This window comes from Lynx canadensis, chromosome D2, assembly GCF_007474595.2.
Source record: "Lynx canadensis isolate LIC74 chromosome D2, mLynCan4.pri.v2, whole genome shotgun sequence".
NCBI lineage: Eukaryota > Metazoa > Chordata > Mammalia > Carnivora > Felidae > Lynx > Lynx canadensis.
This window is the reverse complement of record NC_044313.2, coordinates 71002718-71030495: the sequence shown is the minus strand read 5'-3', so window position 1 is coordinate 71030495 and position 27778 is coordinate 71002718.

Here is a 27778-nt window from a genome sequence, read left to right as displayed (position 1 = left end):
AGGATGCCAGCTACCCAGGTAGACAGATCTGGAATATATGACAAATAGAGTAATCTAGCACTATTATTAACAGCACGCATGTTGCTCCTAGGCTATTTTATGGCTCATTTTCAACGCACCATCCTTGTCCAAAAAAAAGGGAAATGTATTTCTTATGTGTAGGGCAGTTATAATGGTCTGCAACGAATGGGGTTCCAGTGATAAAGCAATCAACTTTTCCATGGTTGGCAGGTGAGTAAATTGGGTTTTACTAGGAGTTATTAAATATGGTTTTTGGCTGATTTACTACCTGCTGGGTTTCCATGGAAGTTGAGTATATAAATACACCAGGCCAACAGCATTAATCTTTTGTTCTTAATTCATTACTGTTTCCAACGTGCAGACAGACGGGGAGCGGCCGGACTGATGAGACAGGGAAGCAGGATGCCAGTGTGGTTACTTTAACATGAATAAGGGCATCTGTGCGTGGCAGACGACGCTCTCCCTCCTGGAGTCTCCTTCGGACCAGGACTTACGGTGGTCTGGGCATTCCCCAGACAGAGGTATCCTGGGATCTTCCAGCATGGCTTCTTCCCGCCCCTGGGCCTTTGCACTTGCTGCCTCTCAGCGAGTCTCTGCTAACCCTGGAGATCCACTTGTCCCGATATGATGGTTCCATCCCTGCATTGTGGTTTGGCTCTGTTCCTCTTACTCCCGGTAAGACCACCGTGCACCCCTCCTCCCTGTCACTCTCTCATGTCCTTTTCCCTTCCTCGTCTCTGCAGGAAGACCAGTGCCAAGGAGGATGGTCAGGACAGAGCAGATTTCCCAACCAATCCTGAGGACCGGGGTGGTAACCTTACCTGGCCTTCTGGCTCTCTTTGTCACGGTTGCTATTAAGATACTGAGCTTCTCTGGCCACCCCTCATCAGGGCCACTGTCCCGCTGTGGCTCCATCCATCCTCCATCTGACTCCAGTTCCCAGGGCTTCTGACGCCCGAACCCTGCACTCTGGAAATCAGGGTCTAGCAGCAGCAGCCATTTCCTCCAACCTCAACTTCCTGCTGGGATCACCTCCATCTTCCGGTTTCAAAGCAAGAGACCAAAGGTTTGGGTGAGCCTTCCCATCTTTCCCCACCAACACTCTGTCATCAGCGAGGCTATTTCAACGCCGTACCCTTCCGGTGGTGTCCTTGTCCCTGCCCATGACTCGGTCGACATGTCAACCCGCCTCAGCCACGCACACCGCTGCCATTAACCCCGGCAACTCCAACATGCCACTTCAGCCTTCCGGCTTCTGACCACCACTCCCTGTCTTTCTAGCTCACCTGCCTCATTCCCTGAATCCCACAATTCTACGTCCTCGGGGACGGTCACTCCGCTGCCTCAACCACCTTGAACACCCTTCATTTTCTCACTCACCTTTTTACGCAGCTCAAAGTCCGTCGCTTTGGTCACTCCCTCCACAATATCATCTTCTGTGATAGAATTATTAACACAACTTCATGTAATTCAGGTGTAGTCTGTGTCCACACCCGAGCAGTCAACGATGGCCAGCGTGAGAGCCACTTGGTTTAACTGGCACCAAGGTAAGATTATGGCCAGAAATCGAAATCCTTCCTCGGGACTGCCCAGCAATCTGGAGATAGTGCCCAGCCGATTCAGTTCGCTCTGTCACTCCCCGGAGCAACTACTCCATGCTTCTCTTTCCTCCTCAAAGCTCCAACACCTCGTTCTCCATCTGCATTCCCAGCCACTGACCTCGGTTCCTACATCACTGAGGGAAGGGAATCAATTGGAAGACAGCGTCTACACTGTGCAGCCACAGCTGCTGATCTACCTGCTGCTGGCCAGGCTCTCTGCCTTGGGTACTGCTGTTCCAGGGTATGAACTGGGTCTGCTGCCCTTGAAAGCCACACTCTGGACATGGGCCCTGGCCCCTATCCCCCTCACCTGTTCCTTGCTTATGCAGTTAACTCTGCTCCCTCCCCCCACACACCGAACGAGCGCCCCGTCTACTGTTTCATTCCCATCTGTGTACCCAGTGCTCTCATTTCTCCCATTTTTAGAACACACTGCCTTCCAGCTACCCTGCCCCCCGCCCATTGAAACTGCATTCACGGACCCCATTTTCTCTCTTTTGAGCCCACTCCTAAGGGGTTTTTGTCCCCGCCGGTGCCACGAAATCGTGGTCAGTGTCACCAAAATCTTCACATCCTGTGGCCCCTTCACAGTCCTCACATCTGACAAATTTAATCATCCCCTCCTTTCTGAAATGTTTTCCTTAACTTAGTTTCTGGAACATTCCACCCTCTTGGTCTTTCCCCTACATCACTGCCTATTCCTTCGCAGTCTCATTTTCCTGGATTCCTCTCCCCTTGTCCTGGCCTGAGTGTTAGAGGGCCCAGGGTCGTATCTTGCGGCTCTTCTCTTCTCCATGCACACGTAAACTTTCATCAGAACCGTGATTCCCGAATGAAGGATGCCACCTCGTCATGAATGCCTAACACATATTTAAGCCATGTCTAGTAGGCGTCTGAAACGTCACATACCCTAGGACAAGGGAGCATGAGGCAAGCTGACAGGCTGCAAACACCGCACCCCCACCCTCAAGGTGGGATGTGTGTGAGGTTCCTCGGGCATTCCTGGCTGCCCAAGAACAAAGGAAAGGGAAGAAAACAAATGGTTAACTGATAGAGCTCATAGTCCCGCAGGACCTGAGTCTCCATCTATTTATAAATATCTTAGTAAATCACAAGAAAAAGGCAATCTTATCAATGGCCTAATCTCCAGAAACCTATAGACTCCGTTTCCTGGAGCCCCAACATCACTCCTCCATAGTGATGTGGGAAACAAAGGCAGAAGGAAATGGCAGATAGAACTAAATTTCCTCATAACCTGCAGCCCATTGACAAATACTTGAGGCTCAGAGTAAAATGTTTCTCCAAGAACTCCACTGTCTTAACGCTAACGCTTTGCCGAGGGAAGAACAACCTTAGCTTGACAATAGCCAGGCCTCCAATATCCTGTGGGTCTTAGCATAGGAAAATCTCACTGGAAACTTCCCCTGGACTTTACCTCCCCAGACTCCCAAGTGTATAACCAGTCTCTCCTCATGGTCCTGGGCAGCTCTTCCTGCCCACGGGTCCTGTCCCCGTGCTTTAAAAAAATCACCTTTCGCACCAAAGACGTCTTTAAGAACTCTTCCTTGGTCATCAGCTCCAGACCCCACGAACTCCACTGCCACCCCCCAAAAATCTCATCACTTACACAGAACGCTTTGATTCCCAACTCCTGGGGCCCCAACAAACCAACTCCTCCTCACCGTAAACTCCCGTAGCGTCTTTCCAGTTGGCCAACAATCTCTGATTAAAGTCACTGTATATCCCAATCGACCAGACAGTCCTCAGGCATCCCCTCTGATGCTCGAAATTCCTGGTTTGCACAATAAATTGGATCCATGCTTCCCTTGAGTCGCCTTTTTCGCTTCTATCAATCTATCTTCTATCTATGTCCTGTTGACCCTGCGCGCTAAATATATTCCGAATCTGACTGCTTCTCACCACCTTCCCAGGGACTCCCTCATCGGGAATTATCTTAAGTTTGGTGGCTGCCATGCTCGACCCTCTGGTCTCCCTGTTTTCTCCTGCTCCCAGTTCTCTGCGTCCCACACGGCAGCCAAAGTGATCTTGGATAGTCCGCTCATGGCGATCCCCGTTCAAAACCTTCTCGTGGCTCCCCACTGCCTTGAGAACGTAAATGGCTGTGACCCGGCTGCTTCCCTGACCTTGTTTCTATGGTCTCTCGCGCCACTCCAGCCTCCACAAAGCCTCTTTGCTGTTCCTCAGCCACGTCCCCACCTCAGGGTCTGTGCTTTTGCTGTTCCCTCAGCCAGAAGGCTTTTCCCTCACATCTCAGAGGCGGCTCACAGGCTCTGTGCATTTGGATCTCTGCTTACATTCTACTTAGCGGAGGCTCTCACTGTTTCTCCCTCTAATGCTTTACCTGGCTTTACTTTTACTCACACAGCCTATGATCATCACCTGTCACATGGCATTTTTTCTGTCCCACTGGCATGCGTGTGGCACACAAGATCCGTTTGTTTTGTTCACCACTAGCTGATGGGACCCTAGAAGAGTGACAAGCAGATAGTAGGGCTACTATAATAAACATTTCCCGATAAATATTCCCCGAAGAGGGGTGCTTGGGGAGCTCAGTTGGTTAAGTGTCCGACTTTGGCTCAGGTCATGATCTCGTGCTTCATGCGTTCGAGCCTCTCATGGGGCTCTGTGCTGACAGGGTGGAGCCTGCTTGGGATTCTCTCTCTCTCTCTCTCTCTCTCTCTCTCTCACACTCTGCCCTTCTCCCACTTGCACTCTCTTTCTCTCAAAATAATAAGTAAACTTAAAAAATTCACTGAAGAAATGCATGGTTGGCTGAAAGGGTGAAGCAGCTCTCTGGTGGCCGGAATGTGTGAATTAGTTTTAATAGTGATAATAATTAATAATAATGATGATGTTGTGTGCTTAATACTTGGCCTTCATATCTAATCCTCCTAAAAACAAAAGGACTGATGTTATCATCCCCATTTTACAAACAGGGAATGACAGCACAGAGAGGCTGGGGCTCGTGCCCAGCTTCACATGACTGGCAAGTGGCAGAACTGCTTTTGGTCCCCGACCGGCTAACTCCAGGGGCCCAGTTCACGGCTGGAACGCTACAAGTCCTCCCCGGTGTAATTGTCACTTAACATGCCACGGATTGTCACAAAGGAGAGAACCCGGTACGGATTCTTGTCAGCGGTGACCTGATTTGTGTCACTTCTATCTCTCCCGTGGAGTGAACTTCCCAAGCGTAGAGACTTTGCTGGATGTCTCGTTGACTATGCAACCAAATGCCTCAACTCTTCCCTCCCCGGACAGCACCACGCTGTTTGACACCTGCAGATATAGCTTTTCCCTGACCGTGTGCCAATGAGAGCCTGGCCCAGGGCACTGAGGGACACCAGCCATTACCTGCAGCACCCGCGTGTTTCTTTCCAGGGCCTCAGAACACTCAGCAGCTTGCGATTTCTCCGTGCTCCGGGCCACCTTCAGCAGCTTGTGGACTCACTGGGCCCTTCTGCCTGGACCATCGGTTTGACCCATGTCCTCGGTGCCTGGCCCCCTTCTCACAACTATTCCGAAAACAGAACACCTGTCCCTACGTGCCAATTGGCCGGCCAAACAAGGAAACCAAACTTCCTCGCTCAGACCCGTTCACCTCCTTTTCTCCCTGGGGAGACGCCTGCTCCACGGACTCAAACCCTGAGGTCTGTGCTCATTGGAAGCCCAAAGCACCGCCTCTCCTGGAAAGTCTCTTCCTTGACTGTGGACCTCATCCTGCACTCAGATCTCTGCTCTCACTGTTGTTATAATAGCGCTCTGTTTTATTATTATCATTGCAGCGGATTTTGTAAAGCGCTCCATAGAGCATTTCAAATAATTTTCGCAACTGCCCTGTGAGATGGGCTCTATTTTACCAAGGGGAAATTTGAGGTTTAGACAGGTTTAGTAAATTGCCCCAGGTCACCCATGTCGCAGGTGGCAGTGGTAGGACTCAAGCCTAGGCGGCCTGCTCTAAAAGCCACCACCCTGCTTTTCAAGTGTCCCTTACTAGGAGCTGGACTAAACGTCCCCTATTAGGAAGGGATGACTCACCTCAGCTCTCCTGAGGGCTCTCCAGAAGCCTTACCCAACACCTACCCAGTCTTGGGCTCTGCTTGTACCATAACAGTTGGGGTTGGGAGACTCTAACCTGCCATGGATCCAAGGCAGATCTATGGCGGACCGTGCCCAGCATCACTAGGTGGGCTATTTGGCCCTGGCCCCATGGGTGTCTCACCTTTGGTTTCCTCAATAATACCTGACACATGGTAGGTGCTGCAGGATTTTGTTGAATGGGTCATCATCAGCTCGTTGGAGGGAGTTATTTGTCATAAAACATACTTTAGAAAGGTAAAGGTAAGACTAAGTGCTAGGACTGAGAAGAATTATTTGAGAGAAGTGAGAAAAAGTTGGAAGAGGCCCCATAAATCACAGCCGCATTCTTTTTACCTACGTTGTCCTTCTTTATTTTATGTCCCCGGCACCAAACAATTCATCATTCCTGTTTCATGCTACGTGCTACAAAAATAGCATTTGGCCCACAGTTTGAATGGGAGATTGTTCAGAAAGGATAGCAAAATGTCGAACCATCTGAGTTCCTGAATTTTCTATACTGCCCGCCCCCCTCAGGTGTCCTTGACCTGCACTGACATAAAAAGAACAAGAGGAAGGGAACTTGGGGGGAGGGGGGCACTTTGTTTCTGAAATTTAGTAGGAAAGTTGAATGTGGCTTAATGTCTGTCTCATCTTCCTCTATGGCCCGGCACAAGGCACCAGTAGCCAGAAAACCCTAGATCAGCTTTCCCCTCGTGTGTGTGTGTGTGTGTGTGTGTGTGTGTTGATGAGGGAGTGGGCAGGTGGAGGGCACATAGTGTCTGCGAGGAAGGCCAGAGCTGAGCTATGACACATCCCGAACTAATATCTGCAGTGGAGCGTTGGGTTGGGGGTAATGGTGCAGACAAGGCATTGAAAAGCAAAATTCTTTGAGAAGAAAGCATTTGCAAGCGACTGGATTGCACCCCCTCCCTCACTCAAATCTTTTCAGGAACCCATTGAGTGATTAGAGTGTTTGCTTTTTATTTGGAAATGAATACATGGAAACCATTTGTCAAAGTAGATACTTCAAAATCTACCCCCTGCCCCCAGAACCCTCTTTATACTCTGAAAAACCCTCTTTATGCTAAATTAAAGATTGGGTTTTCCTTTGAAAAGCAGCCTTCTCTTCCAGTAAATAATTATGGCCTGCATATCCACGGTGGACGACACTTGGGAAGCCCATTGTCACTCCCTGCTTTGCCTGTGACTGTCAGCAAGGGCTCAGCCAACGACCGCCACCCTGTCCATGCCCCCACCAACGTGGTCATACTCATCATCAATTCTCCAGTATTTCCTATGCCCCAGAGATCAAGCTAAGAGCTTTACCTACAGAAATCACGCTTAAAGCTCATGGCAACCCTATTTAGCTGTTATTTTCCCCATTTTTAAGGATGAAGAAATGGAAGCTAAGTGGCTGGGTGGGAATTCAAACTCCGGTTGGTCGGAGGCTAAAATTCATCTCTTCAGTATCATGAACCTCAGGACAGGACCACACCCATAGGATGGAGGGCATGTGGGGCACCAGACAGAAGGAGGAGTAATCAATAAAACCCACTGGTCTGGAACTTCCCAAGCTGTTCCTTTGGGCTCTGGAGCTGATAAGGACAATCCCGTAGTAACCCTCCCTGTGGCCAGTATGGCAGCTGCAAAACGAGCAGAACCACAGTGACAGCACGGGGTTGTCCTCTCCGGTCCGGGGCTCTGTCTCTCCCAGGCATGGCAAACACACTTCCTATGACTTCGGAGGTAAATTCACGTTTGCCGTGGCACCGCTTCCCTGACCCTCGCTCTACCCAAGTGGGGAGAAAATGACACTCGGGACAGGATACTGCTTTTACTTATCTCATCCCTCCCTAAGTGTTCTGCTCAAAATAAAAGGTCTGTGATTGCTTTCCAAGGTGATTGTGATTGTCCCTGCTCCAAACTCACAGGTGGTGTCGATACGAGATGTCTCACCTCTAACCCCAATGTCATTCTTTCTGGCCGCTCCTCTCTCACCCGGGGAAATTGACTGCCTATCTGGGCTCTTTATCAGGTGGGAGGTTGGATCTCAATGAAAGCAAGGGGAAGACATCACAGAGGAGCAAGAGGAACTGTCCCCGGGAAGCCAGTACGAGCTACAGGCAAATGCCACGGGTTTTTAATCTGGACGCTCGGGTTGGCATCCCTCTGTCTTTCTGCAAAGGTCTAACTCACGCTTTGGCGCCCTAAGCCTTCCATCTCGCCACCTCCTTGCTGTCACCTCGGACCTGCCCGCTTCGTCCCTTTGCTTCTCCCTTTATTTATTTTTTTATGTAATTATTTATTTATATTTTTGTCTGTAGAGGATCTCACAGGTTCTGTTGCAGTTCCTCAGGAATGCGTGTGGCTCTGTGTCCCGGGCATCAGAAGAGTAGATGCTTTTGGAGAACGGCCACCCTCCTTGCTCCGTACTTGCTGAGAACTCTCCCCATCACTCATTTCTCTTGCTTTCCATTTATTAACACAGGTACCAGTGCCATCTTTCATCCCCCATACCACTGGTTAGACAAGGGTGATCACCCCACACTCTCTAGAAGGACTCTCAAGGACCCACCTCTAGCCGGGCCCTTTGCACAAGGAAAGTGTCTGCAGGGCCAAGAGGAATATCTACCTGGACCCCATGATCACCCATCACACTCCAGGTACCTGGATACCAAAAGTTCCCACTCAAATGTCCCTGAGCCTTCTTGGACCTTGTGCCCAGGGCCATCTTCCTGAGGCAGCTCTGCTCCCCACGTGCTCACCTCCGGTCTGAGGTGTGGCTGCTTCTGGAGGTGTGGACAGAACCAGGACAGGTGGGCAGGGGGCATTCTCAGAGCTGCGTGTGAGGATGTTTGTGATTCGGGAAGAGCCAAGCATGGGGAGAGAAGCAGGAATATCGGAGGGGAAGGTGTTGGTGGCACAAATTCGAAATTACTGCCCAATCTTCCACGTCATTGTTATAACAGGGACTTAATTCACCTACTGTAAAATTCACCCTCTCAATGTGTACAGTTCAATAATTTTTCGTATATTCATGAGGTCGTACAACCATAGTCATTGCCTAACTTCAGAGTATGTCAACACATCAAAAAGAAACCTGATACCCAGGAGCAGCAACCCTCCTGGCAGCCACCAGTCTCCGTGTGCCTATGGGTTTGCCCGCCCAGGGTGTTTTACACACACGTAATTGAACAACGTGTGGTCTTTTGTGATTGGCTTCTTTCACTTAGCGTCATGTGTTCCAGGTTCATCCATGTTGTAACAAGTGTCAGTTGTTGGATCCATCAGTCGACGGATATTGGGGTTATTTCTACTTTTTGGCTCGTATGAATAATGGATAAGCCATTCGTTTTTGTGTAGACATATGTTTTCAATTCTCTTGGGTATATACCTAGGCGTGGAATTGCTGAGTCATAGAATTCTCAGTTTAACTTGTGAAGAATTTCCAGACTGTTTTCTCAAAGTAGCTGAACCATGTCATATGCAGACCAGCAATGTATGGGGGTTCCAATTTCTCCACATCCTCACCAACATTTGTTATTGTCTGTCATTTTTATGAGAACATCTTAGCGGAGCTGAAATGGTATCTCATTGTGGTTTTGTTCATACTTCCTTAATGCCTAATCACATTGACCATCTTTTAATATGTTTTGTGGCTATTTGTGTATGTTCTTGGTAGAAAGATCTATTCTTATCCTTTGCCCATTTTAAAAATTGGGTTATTGGTTTTTTTTATGGTTGAGCTATGAGAGTTTTTTCTTAAATAATAAAGTCTGGATGCTAGAATATGTCAAATATGTGATTTGCAAATATTGTCTTCCATTCTGTGAATTCTCTTTTTGCTTTTTGATGGCATCCTTCAGAGAATGAAAGGTTTTAATTTGGATGATGTCTAATTTTATCTATTTTTTTTCTTTTGTTGCTTGTGTTTTCATTGCCACATTGAAGAAACCATTGCCCAAGCTAAGGTCACATCTAGGTTTTCTTCTTATTCCAAGTCATGTTGAAAGAACAAAGGTCAGGAAAGAAGGGAGGGACTTATTTTACTTATCAGTTTATTCTTTTAATTGAGGTTCTGTAAATATTTTGGCATATGGTATATGGCCCTCCATTTGTTCCAAGACCTGAAAAGCTGACAGTGGATCTTCGTGTTTGGACAAAGAATTGTCCACAATGTTCCAAAGTAATGGACCCACTGACTTTGATTTCCCACTGGAGACTTCTCATTTGGTCTCCCTTTGAGTTCCCTGAACTCACTGAGCCCAGGCCCCTTTCCTCTCCTGACCATCATTATGTCTGGTAAATTTCACAATATCTATTTGAATTTTAAAAGCAAAGTATATTTAAACCCCAGTTATAATTTATATTATCATGCAGATGGCCCTGATTTTGAGGTCAACTCAGTGACTCTTTTTTAGATATACGTGTATTTTCTACACGTTCTTATGATCTGAATGTTTGTGTCCCCCTACAGTTCGTGTGTCGAAACCTTAGTCCCTCACCACGTCCACCAGGTGAGGACAGAGCGAGAAGCCAGCCATCTCTGAACCAGGAAGCAGGTCCTTCCTGGACACTGAGTCTGCCAGAGCCTTGATCTTGGATTTCCCAGCCTCCAAGACTGAGAAATAAATTTCTGTCGTGTATAATCTTCCTGGTTTGTGTACCCTGTTATAGCAGCCCAAACAAAATTAGGGCAGGCATCGACTGTGCAAAAAATGCAGGTAAGTCACCAACAGAGTGGCCACGATGCTGCCCAACCTGGAGAGCTTTGGAACCTGCGACCGAGGTCTGGAGCAAGCTTCCTAGAGATCAATGAAGTCATGGAGAAGAAAAGTGAATATTTTGGAAGGGTATGGGTAGAAACAGACTTCGATTGTAGAAGAGTCAGAATTAAAGCCACCAGCCCAGTCCACGGACAAGCCAGGGTTGTCGCTTCCTCCAAGGTGTTGCTGGCTGCCCCACTCTGGCCTTCTCCTTTGCTCACATGCCCATGTCATTCATAATCTCCAGAGATCGCATAAAGTTCGAGACAGTCCAAACAGTCTCCTATGGATGACTTTTTGCCGAGGTAGGTGCGCACAGGGGCCTGAAATTCTCAGTTCCTGCTTCCGCCCACCTCTGGTGAATAGGTGGCAGTGTGACAGGTGGCAATGTGACAGGTGGCAATGTGGCTGCCCCTTGCTCCTCCCTGGCATCAATCCTATTTCCTGTTGTCTATTGAGGCTGGAAAGCAGGAATTAGATGGGCACGGTGACAGAGCTGTTCATTCCACAGAGCAAAGGAGTGACCAATGTTTTACGAAGCCAAGTTCTAGCAGATTCCTCCATAGGCTGAATCATCAAATCGACGTATTAAAACCTAATCGTTCATCCTCAGCCAGGGTCTTCAAAATGCACGTTATTCGTGCACGGTGTTTTTCTACATAAACAGAGGTACGGGATCCGTGCAAGCAAGGATTTTAATTCAGCTGCATTTGGCCTTTGGAAGCGTTTACTCGGTTTTAATGCCTGAGACTATCAGGTGCCAGTGAAGACAGGATTAACATTTTACAGATTGCTTGCTCCCCTCCGGGCGTGATTCAGTTACGAAGGACATATTGCTAGGGAGCGCCGAGCACCAACTAGAGGAAACAAAGGTAAAAGTGTACATGGCCAGGTCAGTGTCACCGATGCTGGCCTCCAGGGGTTGCTGACCTCGAAACTGGTTTATCAGCTGAAACTCGGAGAAACTCTGTCCCCACCAGGTGAAGAACCAGGTGGGACAAAACACAAAGGCGCCTCCTGTACTGCGGAACGAGCGGCTCCAGCTCCCTGGAGCCTTAATTAAAGTTAGAAGATCCCCTTCTCCACCAATCCCACCCCGGCAGGGGGTGGCTCCAACTCTCCTGGGTTTCCGATTGCAAAGCAGACCATTTATTTCGTGGCAGACAAAAATGTTGCAAGGGGAACAGCGGGACCAGACTGTAAAACCACAGTAATAGAGTTTCCAGTGCTAGATAGCTCAGACTCGGGACTCTCATCATCTGTCCCCAAACAGAGTGGTATATCCTATTAAGTGAATTTGCTTTTCCTGTAAGCACAAACCTCGTATCTCTTCCGGTTATTGTTCAATTCAGCGCTTCAGTCCAAAGCTAATTGACCTTCAGAGTACAGATTTCTTCCTAGTTCTTTCCTAGGGGTATTAACATTAAACTAGTGCTGAACTATAGCTCAGGCAGCACAAAACTATTGCTTCAAAGCAGGTGTCTGAATAGTATCTTTTCTCAGGATCAGGCAATGGAGATACACAGACTCTAAAGGACTTCTCAGGACTGAGCGCATTTGCTCAGGAGCTACTGCCTAGATTTTGCATTTGAAGCCCTTTATACTTTACAAGACCCCTGGGGGGGGGGACGGTTCCTGTCTGCCCACCCACCACCCGCTGGTGCCCCCCTGCACTGCCTTCTGGGATATTGGCCCCTGCGAGGGTGCCTGTTTCACAGACCCTGTTGATTGGCTGGGGGTGGGTCACCTGACCAAAGATGAGCCAATCAGAGGCCTTCCCTGCAATTTTTGGGAGCCGAGTCAGTGCTCTCTGACGGTGGAACAGAGATGTGAAAGTTGGAAGTTGTCGCGGGCTTTGGTTTCGGACACATGGAAGGATTGGGCTCCAGAGGAAGAGATGAAACCTCTAAGAAACGAGGAGAAAGTTCTGGGAGCATTTAAACCCCTGAGTCTAGGAGGGCCCCCAGGTGCAGCTGTATTCCCTTCCTTCAGTTAGCTTATGTGAGGCCCTCCGGCATCCTTATGCAAACTTCCCCATTTTGCCTAAAACTGGGAATCCTGCTTCTTGAACCCAAAGTAGCTCTGATCGTTTTACACGCCTGATCTCATCCTGTCAGGCAGGTATCATTACCTTCCCTGATTTTGGAAAGAATGAAAATGAGGCTCAGAGAGGTTAAGCGGGTATGTAAGAGTCACAGAGCTTTTGTAAAGCAAAATCAGGACTCGACACTGGTGGTGACCCTCAGGCCCAGAGTTTCTTACCGTACTTGCCCCATGTCCCGAGAAGACCCATGGACCCCAGCTGGCATCGTATGATCCTTGGTTCTCTAACTGTGACAGCCGTGCAAGCTTGGGCCGGGATGCCTTTGGGAGTGTCACAGTCATAACAAGGAAGGTCTATTCCCTTAGCATGCTGCCCCATCGGCCTCATGTACAGAGAGTTGTCTCCAGCTCCTGCCACTGTCGCTTAGACTTTAATTCATCAGCCTGGCTGCAGACGGTGTCATCCACCGGGATTTCACTGGTTATTAACTATCTCCAGCGTTCTCACCCGGGAGCTTGCGCCAGCTGACTTAAACTTCGGATGAATTATGCGCTATCCGCCTGGCACCCCCTCCCTGGGCCAGATCTTTCCGACACCCCAAAGACGCAGGCCCTTCCTGTGCCCACATACTTGACCCGGTGTTTCAAACTCAGCTGCGAGTTCTCAGTGTTATCTTCCGTTCCAAAGATGCGGCAGGGGTTTGTCAAAGGAGAGCCAAAGCTGCAGCTGCCTGGGCAACGGCCATGCTTGCCCTGATGTCCCTTGCTCCTCCTCCCCCTCCAGGGAACATCGGTGACGTCCGCAGCCACAGAGCAACACAGCGTCGCACGGTCACAGCCCTGCAGGAACTGACGAAAACCACCTTGGGACAGGTGGCTTTGAGGGACAAAATGGAAACCTGCCGACAACAAAGCCATCAGCAAAAGCCCGACTTGTCCTTGGTTCTTCTCTCTCTTTCCGATTGGGAATCTAGCTTGAGACCCAGGCGGGGGCTGGCCAGCCTCGCTATTTTGGGCCCTCCAGAGCCACCAATTAAGACTGGTAGGGCTCAGCCCAGGAAAATAAAACTCGGGTTTTTTTGTTTTTACGGATCCTTTTTCTTTTCCCTAAATTCTATATCGAGGAAAATAAGGATTAGCCACACACATTCAAGCAAAGAAGATGATTTTGTAAATAAAAAAAAAAAAATTTGAGGGGCGCCTGGGTGGCGCAGTCGGTTAAGCGTCCGACTTCAGCCAGGTCACGATCTCACGGTCCGTGAGTTCGAGCCCCGCGTCGGGCTCTGGGCTGATGGCTCAGAGCCTGGAGCCTGTTTCCGATTCTGTGTCTCCCTCTCTCTCTGCCCCTCCCCTGTTCATGCTCTGTCTCTCTCTGTCCCAAAAATAAATAAACGTGGAAAAAAAATTAAAAAAAAAATTTGAGAACAATAATAAAAAATATTTTATTTAGCTCTGCTTTCTCCACGGAACTCCTGGGTACTCCTGTGACCCTCCACACATTAACACTGGGGAAAGGTGACGCCTGACCAGTCTGACTTCATTTTTATAGGTGTGTCCTCCAGGACTGAGACCCAGAGCAGGCTAACAGTGGAGGTAATGGGAGAGACCACGTCCCTCAGTCAAAGACTCTTGTCCATTCAGAGACACGTCTGTGTATGTCTGGGAGCCTTTTACATATGAAACGCTCCAGCGAAGGACTCAGTCCTGAGACTCCCACTGGGTTGACTCTGTCCAGGCCACGAGTCCAGGCCAAGAGCAAGACACTTGTCCTTGTTCGGACCACGATCTCGATATTTTCCTTATAGTCGTAGAGTTGAACGTGCTTGGACAAATTATAATCGTCCGTCAGAAAGCTAGAGCCTTACTCTCTCAGCTGTACTCAAAGAGAAGGAAACACAGCAAGTTGGTGCCAAGATAGAGATTAGAATGACAAAGCCGTGTGGCCTTAAGCGAGGACATCCAGAAGACAGGACACTAGATTTCTTGGTGATATTTCGAGAAGTGTTTAGATCACTCACAACCTAAATGATCTACGGGAAGTTCAAGAACCAAAAGCCCCTCCTTTTTCTTTTTAAGTTTATGTATTTAGTGTGTGTGTGTGTGTGTGTGTGAGAAAAAGAGAGAGAGAGAGAGAGAGAGTGCAAGTGGGGGAGAAGCAAAGACCGAGGAGGAGAAAGAATCCCAAGCAGACTCCGTGATATCAGCGTGGAGTCCAAGTCATGGCCCCACAGACCTTGAGATCATGACCTGACCCGAAATGAAGAGTCAGACGCTTAACCGACTGAGCCACCCGGGCGCCTCCAAAGGTCCATCTTCTTAAGCCAAACAATCAAAGAACAGGGATTTTCTGAGTTCTCACTGACCAAATCTTTTATAGCTCTTACAATTCCCAGCCTTCAGAGGTATAGTGTCCTCTCCAACCTTCCATCTTTAGACATGACTGAAAGAATGATTTGAACCAAAATTTCTGACATATGCATGCCCTTGACTTTGATGATGCAGTCCAACCTCATTTGCACAGAAATAGAAAATAGGGAGATTAGGCAAGAGGCTTATTACAGGAAGGCTGTGGGGAGTTGGAAGCGGTAATGATAAACTGGTTACATTTATTGAGACTTCTGTCGTGCCATGCCTTGGGTTGTCTGAAGCATTTCACATACAGAAGTCATGTAATGCCCTCTGTAACTGTGTGAGGGAACCGTGTGAGACACATCCACGTGTTTCAGATGAGGTACTGGGCGAGGCATCTGAAATGGGACTTGTTCTATAGAAAAGGAAATTTCCAAAGTTGAATTTCAGTTACGTATGGGAATCAATAATGGTGGGCATCAGAAGACACAGAGAGTCAAGGGAAAAACTGAGTCAAGGCCAGATACTCTGGGAGTTTCAAGGAAGGAGCTGACGGGAGTTCTGCCCTCAGGGGTGAACAACCGTCAGGACTAGCTGTGTGCAGACAATTCTTCGGGATGAGTCCTACAGATGGTCTTCATCATCTTGAATTCACGTAGATGTTTATCCGGGCCCGAGAGAGCAGAAGACACAGAATCCGAAGCAGGCTCCAGGGTTTGAGCTGTCAGCACAGAGCCTGATGCAGGGCTTGAACTCATGAACCTCAAGATCGTGACCTGAGCCGAAGTCGGATGCTCAACCAACTGAGCCACCCGGGTGCCCCCTATGCTGTATCAGTTTTAACAGCTGTAACTGAGAAGGGGTCCTGAGCAGTTAGTGGACTTGCTTTGGACCCTGAAAAATGGTCAGGAGGCGAAGAACAGATATGCTAGGAGAAGGGGAGCGTGAGTAGCAAGAAAAAGATGCGGGGCTGGGAGGTGGGAATGATAATACCGGGGCATGGAAGGGGTAGAGGATAAGCAGGGGAGAGGGGGAGTCAGGGAGCTGGGGCTGAGGACAGACTGACTTGTCATTTCCCAACAACCCAACTTATAAAGTCATCTAGAAGTAGATCCGCAGAGAAAGGCAGCTGGCCAATAGCTAGCAGTTGATCAGGCAGGCGCTGCCTCCTGACGTCGTTACCTCAGAACTTCCTCAGGGCTGTGACTGGGGTGGCTGCGAGGTGAGTCCAATACTCTCCATCTTTGCGAGAAAGGGTTGACGCCCTAGACCCTGGCGGGAAACTCTTGGTTCTTGGAAAGAGACTTGGCTGAGAGGTGTGACTGAAAGACAGTAGGGATGCTGGAAAAACAAACTGACAAACCAACCCAAACCATTAACACGCACACACGGCTTCTCACATTGGACTACTGTTCAATTGTAAGGTCCTTACTGTTCAACTGTAAGGTCCGTAGTTACTTTGGCTTTCGATTATTCCTGCTCCTGCCCCACCAGCCACCTCATCAATGGCCTGGTATCTAGTAACCCTTCCTGCTTTGGCCTCCGTAGGCTTTCTGACGTCAAGCAGGCCTTGATCTCACACTCAGGAAGGAGGGGGTAGCACAGGGTTGAAATAACACCAGTCGTCTCTCTGACACTTCACGGCCACGCCTACCACCCCCAAGTGCTGGTGGAATCCCCTGAGTTCTCAAGACGCCTCTCAGACCAGAGCAACATTTTTTTTTATGGTATATCGCACCTGAGGAGAAGAAGGGCTTTTGGAGACCTCTGTGTGTCCTGGGCAGGCAGGTGACTGCGGAGCTGTGGAACCAGGCAGAAGGCCAAGTGGGGTGGCTGTGTACCATTCTCCTGGGGCAAAAAAAGGGCCTCCCTTGGCTCCGGGGTCCAAGTACTCTGACTGCATTTGCAAATGGCCAAGCTGGTATCTTGTCTGTTCCCTTCCAATTCTGGAACTCATGAGGCATCGTTACCTGGGGCGGGGGGGCAGTTGGTGAGTTTGGAGGCAGCTCCTTATGAGAATCCCCGTGAAGATCCTCGGGAGGCTAGAGAGAGGGAAGCTGGGTGCACCGGACGCTGATCGCTTCTGGAATTGTGAAGAGCTCAGTTTCCCGAGAATATCATTGATAAATATGTGTGTTTGTTTCTGGGGGAATTTGCAGAACATCACAGACATTGTCTCAGCGGATGACTCACAACCTGCGTCAGAGAAATCTGCCACCGAGCTGGTATTCTGAGTCAAATTTTATAGAGATGATGGGGCATGAGGAATTTAGGAAAAAAGACGGTGACAAATCGAATGAAAAAGCTCATGCTTTCCGTCTCTCTGTAGAGCGCAATTGTCTGGATGAATTTTTTATAATACATTTAAATCCCATATGCATATTCTCTTTCGTGTATAAATATGTGCATAGATAGACATAAACACATGTGTTTCTTGGGGTTTCCTAAGGTCGTTTCTTTTGTGAGCATGTCACTCCATGCTCGATTACCATTCACAGTGTGGACTGGTAGGTAAGAACAAATATTGCCCTTGTTGGAAGCGTCACTGTCTTCTTTCTCTATTTTTTTTTAATTTTGGGGAGACCGCAAGCAAGGGAGGGGCAGAGAGAAGGGGACAGAGGATCGAAGCAGGCTCTGCACTGACAGGCTGACAGCAGTGAGGCTGAGGTGGGGCTCAAACTCACAAACTGCGAGCTCATGACCTGAGCCGAAGTTGGGCGCTCGACCAGCTGACCCACCCAGGTACCCCGAAGCATCGCTGTCTTAAAGGCTTTGGTGAATCTCATCATAATCTCAATTGACTGGTAGACGGATCTAGTTAAAGGTAGTTTTCCTAAAATATCTATCACTTTAATTGCCAGTCTGCTAAGCTCTTATTTCTGTATGTTGGAATAATCTAGAAGTGAAGTCATACCATCCACTGAGCTGCAACCTCCTGATGGTTCTCCCTGCCCCTCCCCCAGTTCTTCACAGCTTCTCATTCTCCTCTCCCCGGGGCACCCCTCAGCACAAGGATAAAGAGAATAAACAAGCTTGGGCAGCAGAAAGCTGAGGCTCCCCGTGAACTTTGTTGCTGAGCTGGTTCTCAAAGGGGCATCTGTGAAGTGCCATTAGACTTGGGTCCGTGGGGCCTGTTTTGCCAATTGCCACCTCCCCCCACGAAAAAAAGCAAGGAAAGGGCAGAGGCTCTGATCTCTCGGAGTGATACCTCCTCACACCCACCGCCAAGTCAACGCTCCTAACTCCTTCAGTTGTGCAGAAAGTGTGAACTTCTGGGGCCCGCAGGGTGGCCCGGCTCAAAGATCAGGACACACACACACACACACACACACGGCTCATAGACTAAGACCTCTCTATGGTGACACTGGCTGTAAAGGTTTGCTCCCTTACAAAGAAAAAACCCCGGGGATAAATTTCTGCTTTAAATCCCTAACTTGACCACATGGGCAGGCCTCCATAACTGTCCCTGGGTTTTTTTTCTTCCTAATGAAATGTATTCGTGTCCTGCCCCTTTCCGAACAGTGCCTGAGACAAGCCTTTCTAGACTGAGTATCTTGAAATACACCGTCATAAAACATAAATCTCACTTCCACAGCCTGACACATTATCCAGGTGACAAACGCCTTCTCCCCTGGAGAATCTCACACGCAGAGACACGTTCAGTGACTTAGTCTAAAGGCTGCACGCCCTGGGGTATGAGGCTCCCTATCCGCACACTCCTCCCTGGGTCGTTAAAAGCTACCTGCTAACCTCGCTTCACCAATTATCTGGACTCTTGGGGGCACAGGTGCTGCTCTGGGCACCGGGACCCTGTGATGATTGGGCAGGATCCCTGGCAATGGTTGGAGAGAAGGACAGAGTGTGGGATTCTACAGCACAGCTTGGCCACGTCATGGGACGAGAGGGCCTTTAGGAAGAGGTGGGGGGTGCGGTGCAGGGGACGAGCAAACACTGTTGACTCCCCTCACCCAGGCTGAGGCAGGCTTCCTCAGTGACCAGCCACACAGCCCATGGCAGGTCCCCAACTTCCCTACGTCTGTGAAACAGGGTTAAGAAGGGTACACGCCGTGAGGGGTTCCCATGAAGATTCAATGAAAGGAGTCACATAAACTGGTCTCCAAGGGCGTGATCAGCCCTCCACGAGTGTTTGGACCAGCTGACGTGCTACGTGCGCAGTATGGTCTCTTTGTAGTAAGACGCGATGTGGGGTAGACAGGTTGAGTCCTGGGGCTGTGTCATCCATGCTCGCGACTCTCTAGTACTGTTTCTGGCCTCTGCAACCCTTGCTGGGCACCCCAAGTTTCACATCTCAAAACCCTCCCAATGATTTTTTCCTACGTGCTGAGATCAGGGTAGGGTGGAATCCAATGCGGATCTAATGGGCTCTTCTGCCTTCTGGAACCCGCCCCCCCCCCCCCGTCCCCACTTGCTCTTGCCATCTCTATGACACACCGGATGAGCACCCTTTGCTTTCAATCACGCCACTGTCATCGCCACCGCCACGCCCCTGTGACAACAACAAAAATCCACCATACAATTCATGAGATCAGAAGGCTTGAGGATACGTGGTGGGGGAGTGGCGAACCTGATAGCGCTCAACTCTCTGCCGCCTTGTTGGCACACACCCTCTCCATCCCTCTCTCTCCCCCCTGGGCCCCTTACCCCCTTTCCATGTTATCCCTGGAGAATCACCTTCTTCTTGCTCTATTGTGCAGAGTTTTCCTGCAGGAAATTCTCCTGATGTCTCCCAATGAGTCAGAAGACCCTGAAGGACACGGGGGTGTATTCTGTTTGTGCTTCACGGTACCGAGGCCCTGCTAAGTTTGCCGTGCTCACAGTGGGTGCTTAGCATGCATCGTGGTTGAACAGAAGGTTCCCCTCCTTGAAGCCCTGTGTGCAGAAAGAACTCCAGCCCCACGTTTATAATCTAATGTAGCACTTCTAACTCGTTCTGGAACGGTCTGGAGTTGTTCTCATTGATGCAGTGTCTTGTTAAATATTATTGCCTAATCGGAGAGCACGTCTGAGGACAGCAGAGGGCTAATGCGGTCCCCACCAGTTCGGGCGCAGGGAGACTCTGAGAAGTTCTGTGTCCTGATGGGACTTAGGGGTGTAACGGATGTGTTCGCTAAGCAAGGCTCTTCCCTTCCCTGTGGTTCTGGGCCCAGCCTCTGTAAGAGCAAGGACTCCTTGTAGGTAGAGATGTCACACGCACACCGACCGCCCCCAGGCCTGCCGGCGAGAGGCATCCTCCTGTAGCATCTGCTGAAGAGTCAGCCTAAGCAGCCATGTTTCCTGACCCTCCCTTCTTACACTGCGGGCTTGGCCGGGGCTCTGCCTCTGACTGGTGGCCACAATGTGGCTTGGTGACACGCAGAGACGATTTTTTGGAAAATGAATCTCCTGTCAGCTGGGGGAGCAAAAGCTGAGCATTTTGAAGTGGAGAGAGGACTGGAGAGCCCAGGAGGAGCTGTGTGCAAGCATTTACAGGGCTCCACAACAGTGCAGGGCAGAAAGAGCCTGGCAGGGGACGGAGGGGGAAGGGGGCGGTGAAGAGCAGTGAGACACCTGACTCGGTTCCCTGAGGTAGGCCCAAGGCCCACGTGAGAGGTGGAAAACGAGGAGAGGGATGGTTCCCAGAGATGGTGAGGTGGACATCTGTCTCCCTTCCAGTTCTCAGCCCTCACCTGTCCTTAGAGGCACCCCCTTTGTCAATAGGTCAGCAGAAATAGGTCAATAGGTCAATAGGTCCCCAGAAGGAAGCTGCTAGAGAGCCCATCGAGGTCAAGGACCAGCAGTGCCTCTCCATGCTTCAAAACACTCTGGTTTTCTCACCCCAAAAACCCCCTGACAAGGGGAGCTTTGTAACCCTGCCCAACAAGGCAGAGCTGGTCCTCAGAAAAGAAGCATCTTGTCCACAGCCATGCCCCACAGTGCCCATCCCAGAATTGGAGTGGGGCCTGGGTGTTTTTACTGAGCCACACTGGCCCTCTGGCATGACCAGGGACCTCAGGCTGTTCCTCTCTCTACTCAGGGGTGGATGAGGACTGGGATAGGCTCTCAGCTTTTCAGCAATGCCATCAGGCTGGACGCTGCCAGACAAGAGCAGACCTGTCTTTCTTTTTCCACCCAGAGCAGGTGGGAAGGGCAGGGCAGGGTTTCAGCTGCCCTTTCGTCAGACAAGTCCAGCACGTTGGAGGTGAAGTGCTTCTCCCCAGTTAAGCTTGGCTCAAAGTCAAACGGAAACACTCATCTTTCTTTATAGCCTATCCTCAAAGGCCCAAGGCCCAAGAGTACATTGCTCATCCTTCCCAGCATGGGAAGATTTCAGAGAAGCCAGCACTGAGCCCAGGGGGAAAATGTGTGTGTGTGGCTATAGCAGGAAGGATCAGACTGGGAGGACAGAACTTCAGAGCAGACGGGTCAGCCATTATGGATGGATAGGTGGATGGGTGGATGGTGGATGGATGGATGGATGGATGGGTGGATGGTGGATGGATGGATGGATGGATGGGTGGATGGTGGATGGATGGATCAATGGATGGATGGATGGGTGGATGGTGGATGGATGGATGGGTGGATGGTGGATGGATGGATGGATGGGTGGATGGTGGATGGATGGATCAATGGATGGATGGATGGGTGGATGGTAGATGGGTGGATGGATAGATGGAAGGGTGGATGGTGGATGGGTGGGTGTATGGGTGGATGGTGGATGGATGGATGGATGGGTGGGTGGATGGATGGATGGGTGGATGGTGGATGGATGGATCAATGGATGGATGGATGGGTGGATGGTGGATGGATGGATCAATGGATGGATGGATGGATGGGTGGATGGTGGATGCATGGATGGATGGATGGGTGGATGGTGGATGGATGGATCAATGGATGGATGGATGGGTGGATGGATGGATGGGTGGATGGATAGATGGAAGGGTGGATAGTGGATGGGTGGATGGATGGGTGGATGGTGGATGGTGGATGGGTGGATGGGTGGATGGATAGATGGAAGGGTGGATGGATGGGTGGATGGATGGATGGGTGGATGGTGGATGGGTGGATGGATGGGTGGGTGGATGGTGGATGGATGGGTGGATGGATGGATGGATGGATGGACAGATGGGGAGCCAGGAGGAGGAAGGGCAGAAGGAGAGGAATGAAGAGGGGGAAGGGAAGGAGGGAGGGAGAGGAAGAAAGAAAGAAGAGGAGAGGTAGGACAGGGAGGGGGAGGAGGACGAACAGAATCTAGAGAAGACAGCTGAGGAAAGGCAAGGAAGGACGAAGCAGGTTTGTGAGAAAGTGCCTGGCACTGGGTGGGGGCGGGGTGGGCATGGGACTGTGGTGACACCTTCCTTCCAGGAGAACTAATTGGAGCTGTCTGGCCTCTGTCCTGATCTCACCACCCTTTATCTTCTGTGTCACTCTTAATGCTGTTCAGGGGAAACACACAAACTCTGTTAGGAGAAAACCAGCTCCCACAACCTCTCCAAGGGGGAGAGAAAGATGAGCCACTCAAACTTCAGATTGGCTTCTGGGTGGAAAACAGCCCTTCCACTGCCCTTTCTGTCTGGCCCTGCTACGTCAGGGTCTTTGCAAAGAGCGCCTGTCAATCAGTGATTAGGTTTTAAAAAACCTATGAATTTTTCTTTCGTCCTGGCTGGTAGAGCATGGGTCAGAGTAACTGGAACGTCTCTGTCCCTCTCTCTGCCCTCCCCTTCTCCGTCTTCGCAAACCCAAGGAAGATGATGGTTCTTTTCCAGAACTGCGAGTGCCAGCCCAGCCCTGCGCATTGAAATGTGCACGGCTTCCTCTGTCATTTGCATCTTAATGTTCCAAACCAACAATCATGAAGCCTTGTGTGAAAAAATAAAGAAGGATTTAGAGAAATTTGGGCTAATTCTAAACCTTGATGAATTATACCTAACTATAGAAACTTCGTGATGAGGCTTTAAAAAAAAAAGTCACTGAAATCAATTTACCACTGAGAAAGGTGCCAGATGGGAATTGAACCAAATAGTGGCATTTTCTCTAGCCACAGTTTAGAAATTACGGGGCGGGGGGCACGGGGGTTGGGAACCCTGCCTCCTATGGGAGCCTGTGTTGCAGCTCAGGCTTAGGTGGGATTTGTAGGCTTGCTGTGTGCACTTCCCTGAGGTCTGTCATTCGTTGATGACTCCTGAGCACCCACTGTGTGTGAGGCCCTTGTGCACCAAGTGCTGTCCCGCTAGGTGTCACCTCTGCTTTCAAGGGCACCTGCTGGTCAGTCCGGGTCTTCGGGGTGTGTTGGCACAACCGTGTCTGAAGGGCATCATCACTGCACTCTGGGAGCCATGTCTTGTCTGCTGCCAGGAGCTGCGAGCTTTGTGGGGCTTCCCTACCTCCTTCCAGCCCCTGCTGAGCCCCTGCATGCAACCCTAAATGCCCTGAAGCCCTCACCATGTCAACAGTGGGTGGCCATCAGGGGTCCGTGGTGACATTAGGGAGAAGGCTTTTCTCCCCTCTCAGTTGCTTTCTCTAAGAAGGGCTCTGAGGGCATCGTTTGTGCCCCAGTGGGGTTCTTCTTTGTCGGCAGGAGACTAGAACTTCGCGTTTATTCACACCTATGACTATCAGCAACTTTCCAGCTCTCAGACGTTGGTCCGGTGACGACAACCACGTGGCGGTGACAGCATGTTTTCAAAACTTCCCCTATTTCTCTCCCCTAGCAGTTAAGGGCTCGCTGCTGGACCAAGAAGCCTCCTATGTGGCTTCTCTCCTTAAAATGAATTTTCCCCTGCATGTAGACAACTGACCGGCTGGGTCTGTCTCACTGTTCACTAGTTCAGTAATTTCAAGGTTTGCCTGATGACAGGACCTTCCTTGAAAGCCCCCATCTCCTTCCCTCAGCCGTAGGGGAGGGAGGTCTGCTGGGAGGCCAAGAGTCCCACGGGAATCATGGTGGACTCGTTTGGACGCCCCGTCCTCCTCCCTCCAAAAATGGGTCTCTCTGACCTTACGCCTTGTGTTGAGTGGCTGGTTTGTTTTGAACTGCTTTGAAAACAAATGCTGGACACACCTGTGTCCACGGCCACCCGCAGTACTCTTTGTTCTATTGCTTAGACGAATGAATGGAAGCACAGCTGGGTTGAGTAATGCGGGCAAGGGTCAATGACAGCAGACCGGGTGGCAGACACCCAGAGCAGGGCAAGTCTCCCAGGCACTCACGATGCACTGTCTTCCCAGCAGAAGAGGCAGATTTAGCAAAAAAGAAAACCAACACAGGCTGCCGGGTTCTGTCTGAATTTCAGATAAACGATGAGGAATTTTAGTAGAAGTATGTCTCAAATACTGTGGGGGACACCCTTCAACTACCACTCAAAAAAGATTATTTGTGGTTTATCTGAAATTCGAATTTAACCGGGCATCCTGTGTTGCATCTGGCAACCCACCTGCTCAGGGCAAGTTTTATTCTGTGTCTCTCTCTCTCTTCCTCTCTCACTTTTTTTTTTTTTAATGTTTATTCATTTTTTGATAGAGACAGAGCATGAGCGGGGGAGGGTCAGAGAGAGAGGGAGACACAGAATCTGAAACAGGCTCCAGGCTCCGAGCTGTCAGCACAGAGCCCAACGCGGGGCTCAAACTCACGGACCGTGAGATCATGACCTGAGCTCAAGTCGGACGCTCAACGGACTGAGCCACCCAGGCACCCCCTGGCCCTCTCTTAATAAAATCACTGCCTTTCGCTGAGTTTTATTTCTGTATGTCATGCGATGAGTAAAATTTAGGGAGACAATATTTAGCTTTAAAATTGAAAAAAAGGAAAGCTACATCGTTCTTATACTGATGTGCCAAATTTTTCCGCTGACGATTTTTACCACTGGTTTGGCCTATCCCGTCTCCCCTTGGTTTAGCGGTAGAAGCAGTCCACGTCCTGTGGGTCAATTCTGTGACCCACTGGGTGATTGCCCTCTGGGCGGAAACAAGGTTCCAGTCTCCCAGAACCAGCGAGGAACTTGATTCTTCCCCACCCGGAAGTACTCAAGCAGAGGGAAGCTTCACTTCCGCGAGAACTGATCTTTAATGTCGGAAAGACACGAGATGGGTGTATCCAGCCCCGCTTAAGTCCACTGGTGAGACCCGTCATGTCACAGTTTTATCCAGGGCATGAAGCTTTGGCTCAGGCACAGACTGGATTGTGATTTTTCTTGTCAAGCTTCCCCAGGGTCGGATCTGCCGGTAAGAGCCTGCCACAGCCTGGGACGCTGCCTCCGGGGACTAGATGCCGGCTGATGTGGCTGAATCAGGACACGCCACACCTGACGTGAGCTGTCGATAACTGGGCGACGCCCAGAAACGAGAATGTGTCCGCACAAAGCCGGGCCAAGTGCGGGACCAGGAAGGGAGCTGGCTGCTTGTCTGTAAACAGGCGTTCCACAGCAAGACACATCCTGCTTCCCCTCCCCAACTGTGGTGTTCGTTTTCCCGACCAGTGCACAGAAGACAGAAGGCTGTCTCTGCCATTTCTTGCTGTCACAAGAGTCCCTCTGCCTGCTCTCCTCACCCGGGTTCCCTGAGAGAATGTGGCCCCGATGCCCTAAAGTGTCCAACGTAATTTCTCTCCTACGTATCTAGACTGGGACTAGTTTGTGTGCTATTCCTGGAACGCAGAGGAAATAACTGCTCAAGAAATTTTCTGTAGGAGCTTAGCTCCTTGCCAGAACCCCCGGAGAAAGGCTGAGAGAAGCTGCTAGGCCCCCCCCGCCCTGATGCAGGGGTCCTGCCCGCTCCCAGGCAGCACCTGAGCTCTCAGGAAAATGGCAGATGGGGGGCATCTGATGGATTCGTCAACACCAGACAGAAGCAGTTAACACAGCATACTTTGCTTGGACTGTTCTTTACCCACACTTGGGCTTAGACCCGCAATCCTTCCCCTTTTAGTATCTAGGAAGCATTTTAGTGTCCTTTTTTGGGCTATTTGGTATGACCTTTGCCACAAACGGCTACAGACAGATCCTTTGAAAAACGCCGTCCTGGGATTTGCAGGCCAGCTGATGCTGCAAAAACCTCAGAGCTGTGGCGCTGCTCAGTGCCTGTATCCCGAGCTAGACACTGGCCCAGACCTAATAAGGTTAAGAGCCTTATGTCTATTTGTGACCACAGGGATAAAGAGGTCACGTCCCCCACGACATGAGCGGAGAGCGCTCCCGGGCCTGTGCATGGAATGTGCGAGAGCCCCGCTGATCGGGGCCCCAGCCTGGTGTCGCATCGTCTGGAGATATCGTCTGCATTTGATTGACTGGGCTAACATTTACAAGCCAAAAAGTGAGCCTTTAACCCTTTTCTCATTTGGTATCAAGTTTAAAAAAAAACAAACAAAAAATATCACTGGAAGCCCCGGTGGTGTATTTGCAGAAGTGAGCGTAAGAAATAGAGAAAAGGTAAGAAAACACCCTCACATTGGCCCCACTTACTGAGATTCAGGTAGTCCCCCCTTCGTGAAGTCTAAAAGAGGTCTTCCTCATGGTGATGTTTATGCGGCACCCAGGAGACACCGCTTACCAGTGAGATGCACACACATCACAGGAGATCAGGACTTGCCCAGAGAACCCGTTAGACCCCGACCCTGACCTTGTCTGATGAAACTGGGTAGCTCCTGTCACTTAACTGCCCAGAAGAAGGTCTCTCCGACGTGATCTGTAACTGTATTTGCTGTGGGACAGTCAGCTCTGTGGCAGGGCAAAGACCCGGGGAAGGTCAAGGCCGGGAGCAGAGCTGTGTGCTGAGCAGACGTTTGGGGAACAATGTGGAGGGAGGAGGTGGGTGGGGAACGCACTCATTCCTTGTGTCTTATTTTCCTTCTTTCTTGATGATAAGTTTGTACTTTTTAGATGGTCGGAGAACCAAGCCCAAATAGAACTATGATTTATGGTTCACGATTTATAGAGTTGAGATCATGTGCTTTGAGGAGTTCTGTCTGTCATCTTTCTGACCGTTCAAATTATTCTCCCTTTGGAAATTGGCGGGGGGGGGGGCCTCCCCCCAGGCGACGTTTGCTTGACGGTAAATGGTAACACAATTGGGTAGGAGAGAATTTCTTTCCGATAGCAAGGCCTGTTTTGAATGAATGATGGATGGGATAGGGGCCTTCTGTGCCCTGGCAGACTACGTTATTCCAGAGAGCTGGGAAGACTGCTCCCCAAATATTTCCTGTACTATTTAATGGAGCCTGAGAGTCCATCATCAATAATGCATCCTTGTGTGCTCGCCATCATCCTCTGTGTGTGTGTGTGGGGGGGGGGGATCCTTTCTAACAGCCAAATACTTCTGGGGGGCATAACACGTGTGTGCATTTAGTCCTGCCAGAATCACCATCTTCAGATTCTTCTTTCGGGGAGGGCACCCTGAAGAAGAAAACTAGAAAAATGCGGATCGTCACTCGTATTCTTTATCCTCACCACCCACATGTGAGTTTGGCGGGTCATTCTATCGTGTCGTCCCAGTTAACTGTCCCTTCTTTCTGCGAGGGACATGCATGTACCCACACACATACTCACAAATGCGTGCTCCAGAGAAACCGTGAAAGCACATGTTTTGTGAGCAAATGTATTCGGTTAAAAATAAAAAGGTAGTGGCACCGACCCAGACTCATCGATATCCATTTCATAGCGATTTCTGGGATACCTTCTGCTAAGGGTTGAATTGTGTCTCCCAAAAAAAGATGTGTTAAAATCCTAATCCCCTGTACCTCAGAATGTCACATTATTCAGAAATAGGGTTGTTGCAGATGTAATTAGTGGAGATGAAGTCATGCTGAATGGGAGGGGCCCCCCATCCAATATGTCTGGTGTCCTCAACAAAAGGAGAAATTTGGACACAGAGACACATACACAGTGAAAACTCCATGTGAACATGAAGACG